The sequence below is a fragment of the Oenanthe melanoleuca genome, chromosome 17 (genome assembly GCF_029582105.1).
Source record: "Oenanthe melanoleuca isolate GR-GAL-2019-014 chromosome 17, OMel1.0, whole genome shotgun sequence".
Taxonomy (NCBI): domain Eukaryota; kingdom Metazoa; phylum Chordata; class Aves; order Passeriformes; family Muscicapidae; genus Oenanthe; species Oenanthe melanoleuca.
In genome coordinates, this window is record NC_079350.1 from 338533 (window position 1) to 353131 (window position 14599).

Below are 14599 nucleotides of genomic sequence, written 5' to 3' on the forward strand. Positions count from 1 at the left end.
ACCAATTCTCTGAAGAGCTATTCCACGAAATTTGCGCCCTCAATGAACAGCCACTATTCTAAGTGGTGGCATCATTAGTCTGGGAGAAATCCAGATCCATAGGGAACTTAAGCAAGCAGAATCAGAGTCTCAGGCAGAGGGTCCTGGACAAAATAATGGCCTGTTTCTCTGTGAAATGAAGTTCACTTCACTACTTTTGTAATATTTATTTAGAGGAGGTGTTTCGATCCCAATGAACAGTCAGGGTTCAAAGTGGCGACATCTTTAGTCTGGGAGAAATGCTGTTCAATACGGAAATTTAGCAGGCAGAAGCCCAGTCTCAGGCCCAGGGCCTTGGACACAAACCGGGGGCTATTTATCAGTGAAATAAAGCTCACTTCACCACTTTTTCAATTTCTATTTAGATGAGATGTTTGGCACTCAATGAGTAATTGGATTGTAAGTGGTGGCACCATTAGTCTGGGAGAAATCCTGGTCATTTCTTGAAATTTAGTAGGTTGAAGCCCAAACTTAGGCCCAGGGCATTGGACACAAACAGGGGCCTATTTCTCTGTGAAATGTAGCTAACTTCTACACTTTTGTAATGTCTACTTAGAGGAGGGGTTGGGCCCTCAATGAACAGCCACTATTCTAAGTGGTGGCATCATTAGTCTGGGAGAAATCCAGATCCATAGGGAAATTAAGAAAGCAGTACCAGGGTCTCAGGCACAGGGTCCTGGACACAAATTATGGCCTGTTTCTCTGTGAAATGAAGTTCTCTTCACTACTTTTGTAATGTCTATTTAGAGGAGGTATTTGGCTCACAATGAACAGCCAGAGTTCAATGTGGTGACATCTTTCGTCTGGGTGAAATGCTGTTCAATAAGGAAATTCAGCAGGCAGAAGCCCAGTGTCAGGCCCAGTGCCCTGGACACAAACTGGGGCCTATTTCTCTGTGCAATGAACCTCACTTCACCGCCTTTGTAATGTCTATTTAGAGGAGTCTTTTGGCACACTATGAAAAGCCGGGATTCGAAGGGGTTGCACTTTTAGTCTGGGAGAAATCCAGATCCATAGGGAAATTAAGCAAGCAGAGCCAGAGTCTCAGGCACAGGGTCCTGGACACAAATATTGGCCTATTTCTCTGTGAAATAAAGCTCGCTTCACTGCTTCTGTAATGTTCATTTAGAGGAGGTTTTTGGCACTCAAAGAACAGGCAGAGATCTAAGTGGTAGCATCTTTAGTCTGGGAGAAATCCCCTTCAACAGGGAAATTTATCAGGCAGAAGCCCAGTCTCAGTCACAGGGCCCTGAACACATATAATGGCCTGTTTCTCTGAGGTATGAAGCTCACTTCACTACTTTTGAAATGTCTATTGCGAGAAAGTTTTTAATACTCAATGAACAGCTATGGTTCTAAGTGGTGGCAGATTTAGTTTTTGAGAAATCCTGATACATAGGAAAATTCAGCAGGCAGAAGCCCAGTCTCAGGCGCAGGGCCCTGGACATAAATAGGGGTGTATTTCTCTGTGAAATAAAGCTCACTTCTCCAATTTCATAATGTTTATTCAGAGTAGGCTTTTGGCACTCAAAGAACAGCCAGGGATCAAATGGTGGCATCTCTAGTCTGGGAGAAAACCTAATCCGTTAGGAAATCTAGAAGGCAGAAGCCAAGTCTCAGGCCCCGGGTCCTCGACACAAACGTGGGCCTATTTCTCTGTGAAGTAAAGCTCAATTCAACACGTTCTTCATGCCTATTTAGAGGAGGTATTTGGCTATGGATGAAGAGCCAGAGTTCAGAGTTTTGGCAGCTTTAGTCTGGGAGAAATACCGTTAACAGGGAAATTTATCAGGCCGAAACCCAGTCTCAGGCAGAGGGATCAGGATGCACACAGGAGCCTATTTCTCTGTGAAATAAAGCTCACTTCTCCCCTTTTGTAATGTCTGTTTAATCGAGGCTTTTGACACTCAAAGATCTGCCAGGATTCTCAGTGGTGGCAGCTTTATTCTGGGTGAAATCCTAATCCATAGGGAAATTTAGCAGGCAGAAGCCCCGTCTCAGGCACTGGGCTCTGGACACAAATAATGGCTTATTTCTCTGAGAAATGAAGCTCAGTTCACTAATTTTGTAATGTCTATTTAAAGGAGGTGTTTGGCACTGGATGAAGAGCCAGGGTTCTAAGTGGTGGCAGCTCCAGTCTGAGAGAAATACTGATCCTTTCAATATTTTAGCAGGCAGAAGCCCAGTCTCCGGCACAGGGCCCTGGACACAAACAGAGGCCTATTTCTCTGTGAAATAAAGCTCACTTCTCCAATTTTGTAGTGTCTATTCGGTGTAGGCTTTTGGCACTCAAAGAACAGCCAGAGATCAAAGTGGTGGCAGCTCTAGTCTGGGAGAAATCCTGATCCGTTAGGAAATCTAGAAGGCAGAAGCCCAGTCTTAGGCCCCAGGACCTCGACACAAACAGGGGCCTATTTCTCAGTAAAATAAAGTTCATTTCACCTCTTTTGTAAAGCCTATTTAGAGGAGCATTTTGGCACTCAAAGAACCGTCAAAGCTCTAAATGGCAGCATCTTTACTCTAGGAGAAATCCAGTTCAATAGGGAAATTTAGCAGGAAGAAACCCAGTATCAGGCACAGAGCCCCAGACACACACAGGAGCTTATTTATCTGTAAAATAAAGCTTACTTCTCCACTTTTGTAATGTCTATTTAGACAAAGTTTTGGCACTCAATGATCTGCCAGGATTCTAACTGGTGTCATCTGTAGTCTGGGAGAAATCCTGATCCTTTTGGAAATTTATCAGGCAGAAGCCCAGTCTCAGGCCCAGGCCTTGGACATAAATAGGGAACTATTTCTCTGTGAAATAAAATTCACTTCACCGCTATTGTAATGTTTTTTTGAGAGGACGCTATTAGCACTCAGGGAAAAGCCAGTGATCTACGTGGTGGCAGTTTTACTCTGGGAGAAATCCTGATCCATAGAGAAATTTAGGAGGCAGAAACCCAGTCTAAGGCACAGGGCTCCAGAAACAAATAATGGCCTGTTTCTCTGTGAAATGGAACTCTCATCACTACTTTTGTAATGTCTATTTAGAGGAGATATTTTGCACTGGATGAAGAGCCAGGGTTATAAGTGGTGGCACCTTTAGTCTGGGAGAAATCCTAATTCGTTCGGAAATTTAGCAGGCAGAAGCCCTGTCTCCGGCACAGACCCCTGGACACACAGGGGCCTACTTCTCAGTGAAATAAAGCTCACTTCACCACTTTTGTAATGTCCATTCATAAGAGGCTTTCGGCACTCAAAGAACAGAGAGAGATCTAAGTGGTGGCATCTTTACTCTGGGAGAAATCCAGTTTAACAGGGAATTTTAGCAGGCAGAAACCGATTCTCTGGCACAAGGCTCTGGACACAAACAGGGGCATTTTTCTCTGTGAAATGAAGCTCACTCCACCACTTTTGTAATGTCTATTTAGAGTAGGCTTGTGGCATACAATGATCAGCCAGGATTCTAAGTGGTGGCATTTTTAGTCTGGGAGAAATCCAGTTTAACAGGGAAATTTAGCAGGCAGAAGCCCAGTCTCGGACCCAGGGCCCTGGACACAAACAGGGGCCTATTTCTCTGTCAAATAAAGTTCACTTCACCTCTTTTGTAAAGCCTATTTAGAGGAGCATTCTGGCACCCAAAGAACGGCCAAAGTTCTAAACGGCAGCATCTTTACTCTGGTAAATATCCAGTTCAACAGGGAAATTTAGCAGGCAGAAGCCCAGTCTCAGGCGCAAGGCCCTGGACACAAACAGGGTCCTATTTCTCTGTGAAATAAAGCTCACTTCACCGCTTTTGTAATCTTCATTTAGAGGAGGTTTTCGGCACTCAAAGAACAGCCAGAGATCTAAGTGGTGGCATTTTTAGTCTGGGAGAAATCCCCTTCAACAGGGAAATTTATCAGGCAGAAGCCGAGTCTCAGGCACAGGGCCCTGGACACAAATAATGGCCTGTTTCTCTGAGGAATGAAGATTACTTTACTACTTTTGTAACCTCTATTTTGAGGAGGTGTTTGGCACTAGTTGAAGAGCCATTCTTCTAAGTGGTGGCATCTTTGTCAGAGAAATCCTGGTCCATAGGAAAATTTATTAGACAGAAGCCCAGTCTCGGACCCAGGGCCCTGGACACAAACAGGGGCCTATTTCTCTGTGAAATAAAGCTCACTTCACCACTTTTTTTACTTGCCTATTTAGAGGAGGTGTTTGGCATTGGATGAAGAGCCAGAGTTCACAGTGGTGGCAGCTTTAGTCTGGGACAAATCCAGATAAAAGGGAAATTTATCAGGCCGAAACCCAGTCTCAGGCAGAGGGATCAGGATGCACACAGGAGCCTATTTCTCTGTGAAATAAAGCTCACTTCTCCCCTTTTGTAATGTCTGTTTAATCGAGGCTTTTGACACTCAAAGATCTGCCAGGATTCTCAGTGGTGGCAGCTTTATTCTGGGTGAAATCCTAATCCATAGGGAAATTTAGCAGGCAGAAGCTCCGTCTCAGGCACTGGGCTCTGGACACAAATAATGGCTTATTTCTCTGAGAAATGAAGCCCAGTTCATTAATTTTGTAATGTCTATTTAAAGGAGGTGTTTGGCACTGGATGAAGAGCCAGGGTTCTAAGTGGTGGCAGCTCCAGTCTGGGAGAAATCCTGATCCTTTTAATATTTTAGCAGGCAGAAGCCCAGTCTCAGGCACAGGGCTCTGGACACAAACAGGGCCTATTTCTCAGTAATATAAAGTTCACTTCACCTCTTTTGTAAAGCCTTTTTAGAGGACCATTTTGGCACTCAAGGAACCGTCAAAGTTCTAAATGGTGGCATCTTTACTCTAGGAGAAATCCAGTTCAATAGGGAAATTTAGCAGGAAGAAACCCAGTGTCAGGCCCAGGGCCCAGGACACACACATTTTTGCAATGCCTATTTATAGGAGGATTTTGGCACTCAAAGAACAGCCACGGATATAAGTGGTAGCATGTTTAGTCTGGGAGAAATCCTGATCCATAGGGAAATTGTCAAGTAGAAATCCAATCTCAGGCATAGCAGCCTGGACACAAACAGGGACCCTTTTCCCTTTGAAAAGAAACCTATCCTCCCAGTTTCCTAATACGTTGTGGAGCAAGTTTTTGTGACTCAATATGTAGTCAGATTCCAAGAGGTGTAATCTTTAGTCTGGGAGAAATCCTGATCCTTTCAGAAATCCTGAAGTCAGAAGTCCAGTCTTAGGCACAAGGCCCTGGACACAAATAATGGCCTATTTCTGTGTGAAATAACGCGCACTGCGGTCTGGCCTGCATGGAGGGGCCAGCCCACCCTATGATGCGCGGGAGTATGGTGAGGCAGTGATGGTGTGTATAAATGAAATTCTATCACTATTTATTTGGGAACCTAAGACTTCTCTTAGAATCAGGTTTCTACATAGGGAAGTGGTTCCTTCCCCCAGAAGAGGTTGTAATCTAAGTAGTTCTTAGTTAACTCATTTCCTGTTGTTTAATTACCCTTCTGTTCCCATCCTCCTCTTTTCTTCACTTTGGGTAAAACTTTGGGTCCTCAATTTGTTGGCCTCTGTGTTGACATGCTGAGCATCTTGTTGTGCCGGGGCAACGAAATAAAGCTGGAGCATCAGCAGAAACAAAAGGATCATCAGGCTGATGGGATCTCTTTAAGGATGAGGGTTCCCTGATGACAAAAGTGTCTTCAGACGAAATCCTTGCATACAGAGGTACCTGTTAGTAGACTTGGATTTGGCTCATTCTCTAGGGAATAGTTTTGCTGATCAGAGAGGTGTTGTTAAGCTCTTGGAGGAGGACTTAGGAACGTAGAGCGTGAAGTTGCTAAACTACTGTCTGGAGATGTGACCCAGCTGCATCACCCACAGTCCTACCCCTGAGCTGGAACACGGTAGGAGAAGTCCCAAATGAGATCACCTTTGCAGAAAAAAAATGTATTCCCTCAGCCCTGTGTAAAGCCTTATTAAAAATTATGTACTTGAGGGGGGAATTTTCCCTCCTTTCCTCTGTTCTGTGAATTTGTGCAGATTAGAGTGTGTTGATGAACCCCAGAATACTCAGTTTTCCTCTGCAGACGAGCTTAGACATGTTCAGAGTGTTCAGTATAACAGCATAAATCCCCCAGCATAAATGTTGGGTGAATGATATTTATGTGCTTGTAATTCATTAATATTTTTTATCCTCTGGCCAGCTAGTAGACAATTTCACGTTCAATAATTGTAACTGACAAGCTGTGGAAAATAGGCAGATGAATGAGTTTATTTTTCACCCTGCACCGTGATTATCCACTCAGTGATACTGTTACCTCTGTTTGTTGCAGACCCTGGAGGATACACTCACCTTGATTTTTACACATCCTACACTGGAGAGCTGGTTCCTGGCGTTGGAGCTGCGCTCTATTCTTCAGCGTGGTCTGAATCCTGTCACTGTGAAGCTCCTGTCAGCTCACCTCAATTCTGGGGTGCTCCAGCTGCTGAAAACAGGCGCCCCTGTCCTGCAAAGCATCACAATGGATCACATACACGTCTTGTCCAAGTATTTCAAAGCCATCACCAAAAGTGTCCTGGAAGATCTGCTGACTGTGGGGAAGGACAGAAGCCAGGAACTCTCAACAGCTGCAGGCTCTGGAGGAGCTGCACATGTACATAACTGCAGCTCAGCTGAAAGAGATCTCTTTAACCATGCTGCAACTTCCTGAGATGAGCTTGACTTATGAGAAATCTGAAAAATCCCCTAAAATAGGGAAGCAGTTAAGCTTCTATGGACAAATTTTGGTGCAGCTCTTTAGAGACAGCTACCAAAGACATCCCCAGCAAGGAGAACTTCTGCTGTCTGCAGAGCGCTTTTAGGCTTTGGGGAAATTGATGTCAGCATCGGCCAGCAAAGATTTGGAGCGAGTTTTCCTTCAGGCTCTCCAGAGTTGAGCCAGTCCTTGCTCTCGCAGTTGGTGTCGAGGTGCAGGCTCGCTGTCTTGCTCAGTGCTCACACACCTCCCTGGCCATTGTGGCCATGCTGATACAGCACTCCAGGACTCACCTGCTGCAGTTGGAGCTCTGGTGCCTGAGCAATGCCACTGGGAAGTACCTGAGGAAACACACGGAGAGCTTTCTTCCACTTGTTCTTTTGTGTTTGCAATGCAGAGACCTGTATGGTTTCAGCCAACCTTTGACAGGTAAAGGCACCGCTGAGCCCTGCCAGTGATACAGGAGGCCACATTCCCTGTTTAGGATCTGCTGGCCTTAAGGGCTGGCCATCTTCACATCACAGATAAAGGTGATAAAACTTAGATGTCTGACCTCTAGTGACTGTCTTGGAAGTACCTCTGCAGCACTAAAGGGTGAAGAGCTGTTCTGAGGCTTGCCTGTTAGATTGAAGCCAAGTGCTCTTACAGTTACTGCTACCCAGATTTCTCTTTTTAAGCCCTTATTTAATGCTTAGTGGATGTGGAAATCTGCCATTGTGCTTCTCCTGGTTTAGTACAGGAGGTAAAACCTTTTGCTCAGGCTCAGATAGAAGAGTGTCTGTAGCATGCAATGCCACAGTCAGATGGTTTTTGCAGAACGTGAGCTTTCACTTTTGCAGAGTCCAAAAATTTTCTTTCTAAAACAAACCTCCAGCTGTGGGTTGGCTACAGTAATGCTTTCCTAAGTTGGCTATCCAGAACTTTCTAAACCCACAGCAGCATTACATTTATGGACAAATGTGTTGCATTCTCTACCAGCAAATGATGAGTTAGGATTCAACTGGATAGAACAGGATCACTTGAATTTCATTTCTCTTGTTGTCCAGAAATGTAAATAGCAAAGGAAATGGGCTGACTGGTGCTGTAGCTCTACCTACAAGGTCAAACAGTGATAAGACCTTGTCAGCACCCTTGGAAGTATCAGATGGGTAAAGAAGTGAGCCTCTTTGGGGCACTTCTCCGTAACAGATTAGCAGCTGCTGTAGCATAGTTTCCTACAAACTGAGTAGTCTCGGCCTGGATTAGAAAGTGATTTGGGATTAGTGTGTTGTTGATTAACACCTGCAGCTGGTGGAACCTGTGCCCTCTGCTCTCCAGCCGTTGTCTCAGCTGTCACGCTTGTCCTGAGGAAAGCCCTGTGGAAGGAGCTCTGCGCTGGGATTCAGGATGCCGGAGCGTCACATGAGGCCTCCCTGAAACTGCAAATTCTTTCTAAGATGATGCCACCTTTGGAAAGCAAAGGGCTGCACAGTCTAATGGACCAGTTTCTGCTGCTCTTTCTTTCTCTCTCCCTCTGTTTCTCTAACCCTATTTCCCTCTATTTCTTTCTGTCTCCCTCTGTTCCTCTAACTCTATTTCTTTCTCTCCCTCTGTTCTTCTAAATCTATCTCCTTCTCTTTCTCTCTTTCTCTGTTCCTCTAACTCTCTTTTCCTCTATTTCTTTCTGTCCCCCTCTGTTCCTCTAACTCTCTTTCCCTCTATTTCTTTCTGTTCCCCTCTGTTTCTCTAACTCTATTTCTTTCCCTCTGTTTCCCTCTAACTCTACTTCCCTCTCACTCTATTTCCCCCTATTTCTTGCTCTAACTCTCTCTTTCTCTGTCTTCCTCTATTTCCCTTTATCTTAATTTAAAAAAATTTTAAAACTTTTAAACATTTAAATAAAAAAATTAACTCCCTGGGAGCCTGAAATTTTCTACTGCTGCACCAGACATATAGTGCTTTTAATTCTATTTATATATACTATATGGGGACCCTAATGAGTGGCCCTACCCCCCAGGGGAGGAGGATCTGCCCCAAGGGTGGGAGGCTCCGCCCCCGGGGAGAAGCCACGCCCACTGGTGAGGAGGCCATGCCTGAGGAAGAAGCCCTGCTCACCCCGGAAGGAGGCCATGCCCACAGGGGAAGAGGCCACGCCCCCAGGAAAGCCCCATCCCTGAGGAGAACCTCCACCCACTGGTGAGGAGGCCACACTCCCCAAGAAGCCACATCCTCTGGGGAATAAGCCACATCCCCGGGGGAAGAAGCCCTGCCCACCCATAAGGGAGGCCACACTCCTGGGGAGAAGTCCCGCCCTGTGGGGAGGAAGTCAAGCCCCCCTGAAAGAAGCCCCGCCTACAATGGAAGGAGAATATGCCCCCGATGAAAAGCCACGCCCATGTGGAAGGAGGCCACGCCCCCTGATGAAAATCCCAGCCCACCCAGAAGGGAGGCAACACCCCCTGGGGAGAAGCCCCGCCCACCCGAGAAGAGGCCACGCCCATCGAGGAAGAGACTACGCCCCCGGGTGGCAGCTCCACCCACTGACGAGGAGGTTACAATCCCTGGGTGGAAGCCTCGCCCACCCGGGAAGGGGCCACATCGGCTGGTGATAAAGCCACACCCCCTTGTGGGAGAAGACCCGCCCACCTGTGAGAGGCCAGTCCCTCTGGGCGAGAAGGCCCGCCCACCCCAAGGGAGACCACGCCCCCAGAAAGAAGGCCCACCCACCAGGGAGGAGGCTACGCCCCCGGGGAATAAGCCCCACCCACCAGTTAGGAGGTCCCGTCCCCAGGGGAGAGGCCCCGCCCACAAGGCAGCAGCACTATCTGGCACCGGCTCGGGGCTGGCTGCAGTACCGGGCTGTGCCCACAGGGTGGCAGCACTGACGCCAAACTCAACCCAGAGTTGCGGGGTTTGGGGACAGAGAGAGAAGCGAAGGCAAAAAGCAACAAGTCCCATTCCTTCAAAATATCCTCCTAAATGAATGCCCCCAAAAAACCCCAACCAAAACTAAAAGAATCCCTGTCTCTAACCAAATAATAAAATAAAATCCCTTTAAATAAAAATCTATCCATATTTAATTTATATTCATATTTATAATCTATACATATTTTATATATTCAATTAAGGTTTTATTATAACATATATGCAATATCATTTTTATTATTTATTGTACACATAATCTTTATTTTGCTAAAATTCATTTCTATTTTATGTATATCTATGTCTTTATATATGTTTTATATGTTTCTGATTTTATTTATTTACAAGCTCCACCTCTATCCAAATACAAACCAAAAAGCCCTTTATTTTAAACTATATTTAAATATTTCTATTTATATTTTTCATATTTATATCTGTAATTAATATATTATGAATATAAGAATATATATTATTTATATCCTACATATATATTTATCTATATATTTATATATATGCTTACATATATTTATATACACATATAACTTCTAATTTTATGTGTCTTTGTATACTTATTGTATATTTGTATATTTATTTTGCTTATATTATTTATAAAAAACCCTGCCTTTTCCAAATAAAACCAATAAAATATGTAAACTATATAAAATATTTTTATATTTCTATTCTCATATTTATAATTTATATTCATACATTATATGTTGTATTTGCATTATTTATATATTTCATATAAATTTGTTACTTGTATTTGTTTATATTTTATATTTATATATTTTTAATTTTAATTTTTCTATTATTTTTATTTCATATTTAGATTATGTATTAAAAAACCCTTCTGTAACCAAATAAAACCAATAAAACATTTATTTTAAACTATATTTAAGTATTTTTTATATTTATATTTTCCTGTATTCTACACCCAGCCCTCCCTGTGAATGTTCTGGCACCCTTGGGTCCCTCTGGGGAAGGGCATCCGGCACGACCCCCCCATTCTGCACTCACCTGCTCCTTCACCGCAGCGTGGCTCCCTCTCCTTGGGACCTTGGGGTGCCCCAAATGGAGCCCCCGAGTCTCCACCCCCTCCTCCCCTCGGTCTTTTTTCCTCACCCCCAAAGAAGGCACAGAACGACTCCAACTGCCCTGGGCAGGAGCACAGCACTTTATTCAAACCTTTCCCACGTGTCTATCCCCCAAAAAAGGGACTCTGCTGACACAGGGAAGGGGAGGACAGCCCCCAGAAGGGCTGAAGTTCCTCCCCAGCCCCGCAGACACAGGCAACAAGAGGCAGAAAGAGGGAGTGCCAGCAGAGAGGACACAGGAAGAAAATGAAGAGGTGCAGGATGAAATGGAAATAAGTTAAAAACCAAAAACACCTGGGATATTGGATGGGCCGCACACAGAGAGGGATAAAAAAAGAACAGGGACAGCAAACGGGACACACCCATGGGAACCAATGCACGGGGAGCTCCACAGAGCCACAGAGAATAAAACAGGAACATGAGTGAGGCACGGAGGATGCAGCAAAAGACACAATGCAAAACACACAGCAAGACTGGGGGATACAGAGACAAAGAGGGAAACAAGAACCCGCAGAGGAAACGACCACAGCACGTGCTGGGGCGGGCAAACGCGGCCAAGGAGCAGCACAGGGACGGAGACAGAGAGGCACGGCCAGCAGGACAAAGGCTCACCAAGAGAAGGGACAATCAGGGAGGAGCACTGGCCAGCAGTCAGACTGGGCAGGGCTCCCTTAGGACAAGAATATTTACAGGTAGAAGCAATTCCCTCCTTTGCATCTTGTTTTTATTTAACACCCCCCCCATCCAAGTTTAGGACAAAATTGGGGGGGGAAAACCTCCATAGGAGCCCCCCAGAGAATAAGCCCCCCTCACAATTCCTCCCCCCACTGGCCTCAGAAAGAATTTTACTCAGGGGGAAAAGTGGAAAAAACCTATTTATTAACAAACACAAGAAAAACACTTCCCAGCACCAGGAAAGAACGATCCCCAGATGACAAAAAATGTTTTCACCAAAGTGAGTGAGGATGGACGAGCTCAGACAGTCACTGCTGGGAAGGGCGAAAAAGCTTCTTTGGCAGGCTCCAGAGGCAGTCTCTGATGTTCAGGTCCCGTCTGGAGCTGGTACAGATCATTGAGATGAAGGGGAGAAGGGAGGGGGAAAAGCAGCAGCTGGGGCAGCAGCAGCAGGACAGCGGCAGCCGGGGCAACAACAAGCTGGGCCAGAAAACAGCGGGGCAAAAGCAGCAGCTGGGGTAGCAAGCAAGCTGGGGCAGCAAGCAAGCTGGGGCAGCAAGCAGCAGCGGCAGTGGCAGCGGCCCAGGTCAGCCAAGCAGCAACACCAGGGCCCGCCCCCCTGGGCGGGGAGAAATGGCACCGGCGGCAGGCAGCGAGGTGTGGGGGCAGGGAGAAGAGCAGACACAACACCAACATGGGGCGTTCCACCCCTTATCCCACATTGTGAACGTTGACACATGATTGGGATATATACCCACTAAATACAACGTAAAAGCTTTTATTTGACTTGTTCAAACCTTTAACACTTACACATTTCTTCCATCTCACTTTCTCGGACCTTCATCACTTATACATTTTCTTTTGCCTCATGTCCATAAGATCTAATGTACAGACAGTGGTGGTACACTCAACAATGATATTTGTATATAATTTCACCCTATAATCAGATTTCCCTGAAGTACATAGCAGGTCGTTCCATCTTTCTGCATTATCCACCAAGTACATCCTGGTCCTTGAGCAAAGGCAATCCCACGAATGGGTTTGCCTGTACTTGAGGCAGGATTAATCCATACTGTCTTCCCTAGCAAACCTTTGGCATGGGCCACTGGGACTTTGTCTCCATTTACTATATTAAGGCATTCAGACTGGGCAGGACCTGCTCGGTTGATGGAACTTCGAGTGTTGACTAACCAAGTGGCCTTTGCCAAATGCTGCTCTCAATTCTTGAGAGATCCCCCACCCAATGCCTTTAAGGTGGTCTTCAACAATCTATTGTACCTCTCTACTTTACCTGCAGCTGGTGCATGGTAAGGGATGTGGTACACCCACTCAATACCGTGTTTCCTAGCCCAGGTATTGACGAGGTTATTCTTAAAATGAGTCCCATTGTCTGACTCGATCTTCTCAGGGATGTCATGCCTTCAAAGGACCTGCTATTCCAGGCCCAGGATGGTGTTGCGGGCAGTAGCATGAGACACATGAGTCTCCAACCACCCGGTGGTGGCTTCCACCATGGTCAGTACATAACGTTTACCCTGGCGGGTCTGAGGCAGTGTAATGTAATTAATCTGCCAAGCTTCCCCATACTTATACTTGGACCACTGTCCTCCATACCAAAGGGGCTTCACCCGCTTGGCCTGCTTGATGGCAGCGCAGGTTTCACAATTATGAATAACTTGGGTAATACTGTCCATGGTTAAATCCACCTCTCGGTCTCGTGCCCACTTATAGATGGCATCTCTGCCCTGATGACCTGAGGCATCATGGGCCCATTGTGCTAGGAACAACTCTCCCTTGTGCTCCCAATTAAGATCTATCTTTGACCCCCCCTATCTTTGCAGCCTGATTTACCTGCTGATTATTTTGCTGCTTTTCATTGGCTCTACTTCTGGGGACATGGGCATCTACATGGCGAACTTTCACAGGTAGTCTCTCTAATCGAGTAGCGATGTCTTTTCACTCTTTAGCAGCCCAAATTAGTTTTCCTTTGCGCTGCCAATTTGCTTCTTTCCATCTCTTCAACCATCCCAACAGAGCATTGGCTACCATCCAGGAATTAGTGTACAAATAGAGTTTTGGCTATTTCTCTCTTTTTGCAATGTTAAGGGCCAGTTGGATGGCTTTGAGTTCGGCAAATTGAGTAGATCCCCCTTCTCCTTCGGTAGCCTCTGCAACCCGCCATGTAGGGCTCTACAGTTGCTTTCCATCTCCAATTCATCCCTACAATGCGACAGGAGCCGTCGGTGAATAGGGCGTAACGTGTTTCTTCTGCTGGTAGCTGGTTGTACGGCGGGGCTTCTTCAGCCCGGGTCACTGGTTCTTGTTCCTCGTCTGTCACACCAAAACTTTATCTTTCTGGCCAGTTTGTAATTATTTCCAAAATTCTAGGGTGGTTTAGCTTTTCAATTCGGGCACGCTGAGTGATGAGGGCAATCTACTTGCTCCATGTGGCACTGGTGGCATGGTGGGTTGAGGGAACCTTTCCACTGAACATTTACCCCAGCACTGGTAGTCGGGGTGCCAGAAGGAGCTGTGCTTCCGTACCAATCACTTCTGAAGCAGCTTGGACTCCTTTGTAGGCGGCCAAAATTTCCTTCTCCGTTGGGGTGTAATTGCCTTTAGACCCTTTGTAACTTTTGCTTCAGAATTCCAGGGGTCGGCCTCGGGTCTCACTAGGCAGGACAGACCATGGTTCCCGGCTGCAGAGTAGAGTACGTTCTTCACATCTGGCCCTGTCCTAACTGGGCCAAGAGCTACTGCATGGGCAATCTCCTGTTTAATCTGGGCAAAAGCTTGTTGCTGTTCAGGGCCCCAGTGGAAATTGTTCTTCTTGCGAGTGACTTGGTAGAGAGGACTCACAATCTGGCTGTATTTAGGAATGTGCATTTTCCAAAAGCCTATAGCACCTAGGAAAGCTTGTGTCTCCTTCTTGTTAGTAGGTGGGGACCTAGCTGTAATTTTGTTAATGACATCAGTAGGAATCTGACGCCATCTATCTTGCCGCTTCACTCCCCAGGAACTGGATCTCACGAGCAGGTCCTTTAACTTTACTCTTCTTGATGGCAAAGCCAGCTTCCAGGAGGACTTGGATAATTTTCTCTCCTTTCTCAAACACTTTTGCTGCTGTGTTTCTCCATACGGTGATGTCATCAATATATAAAT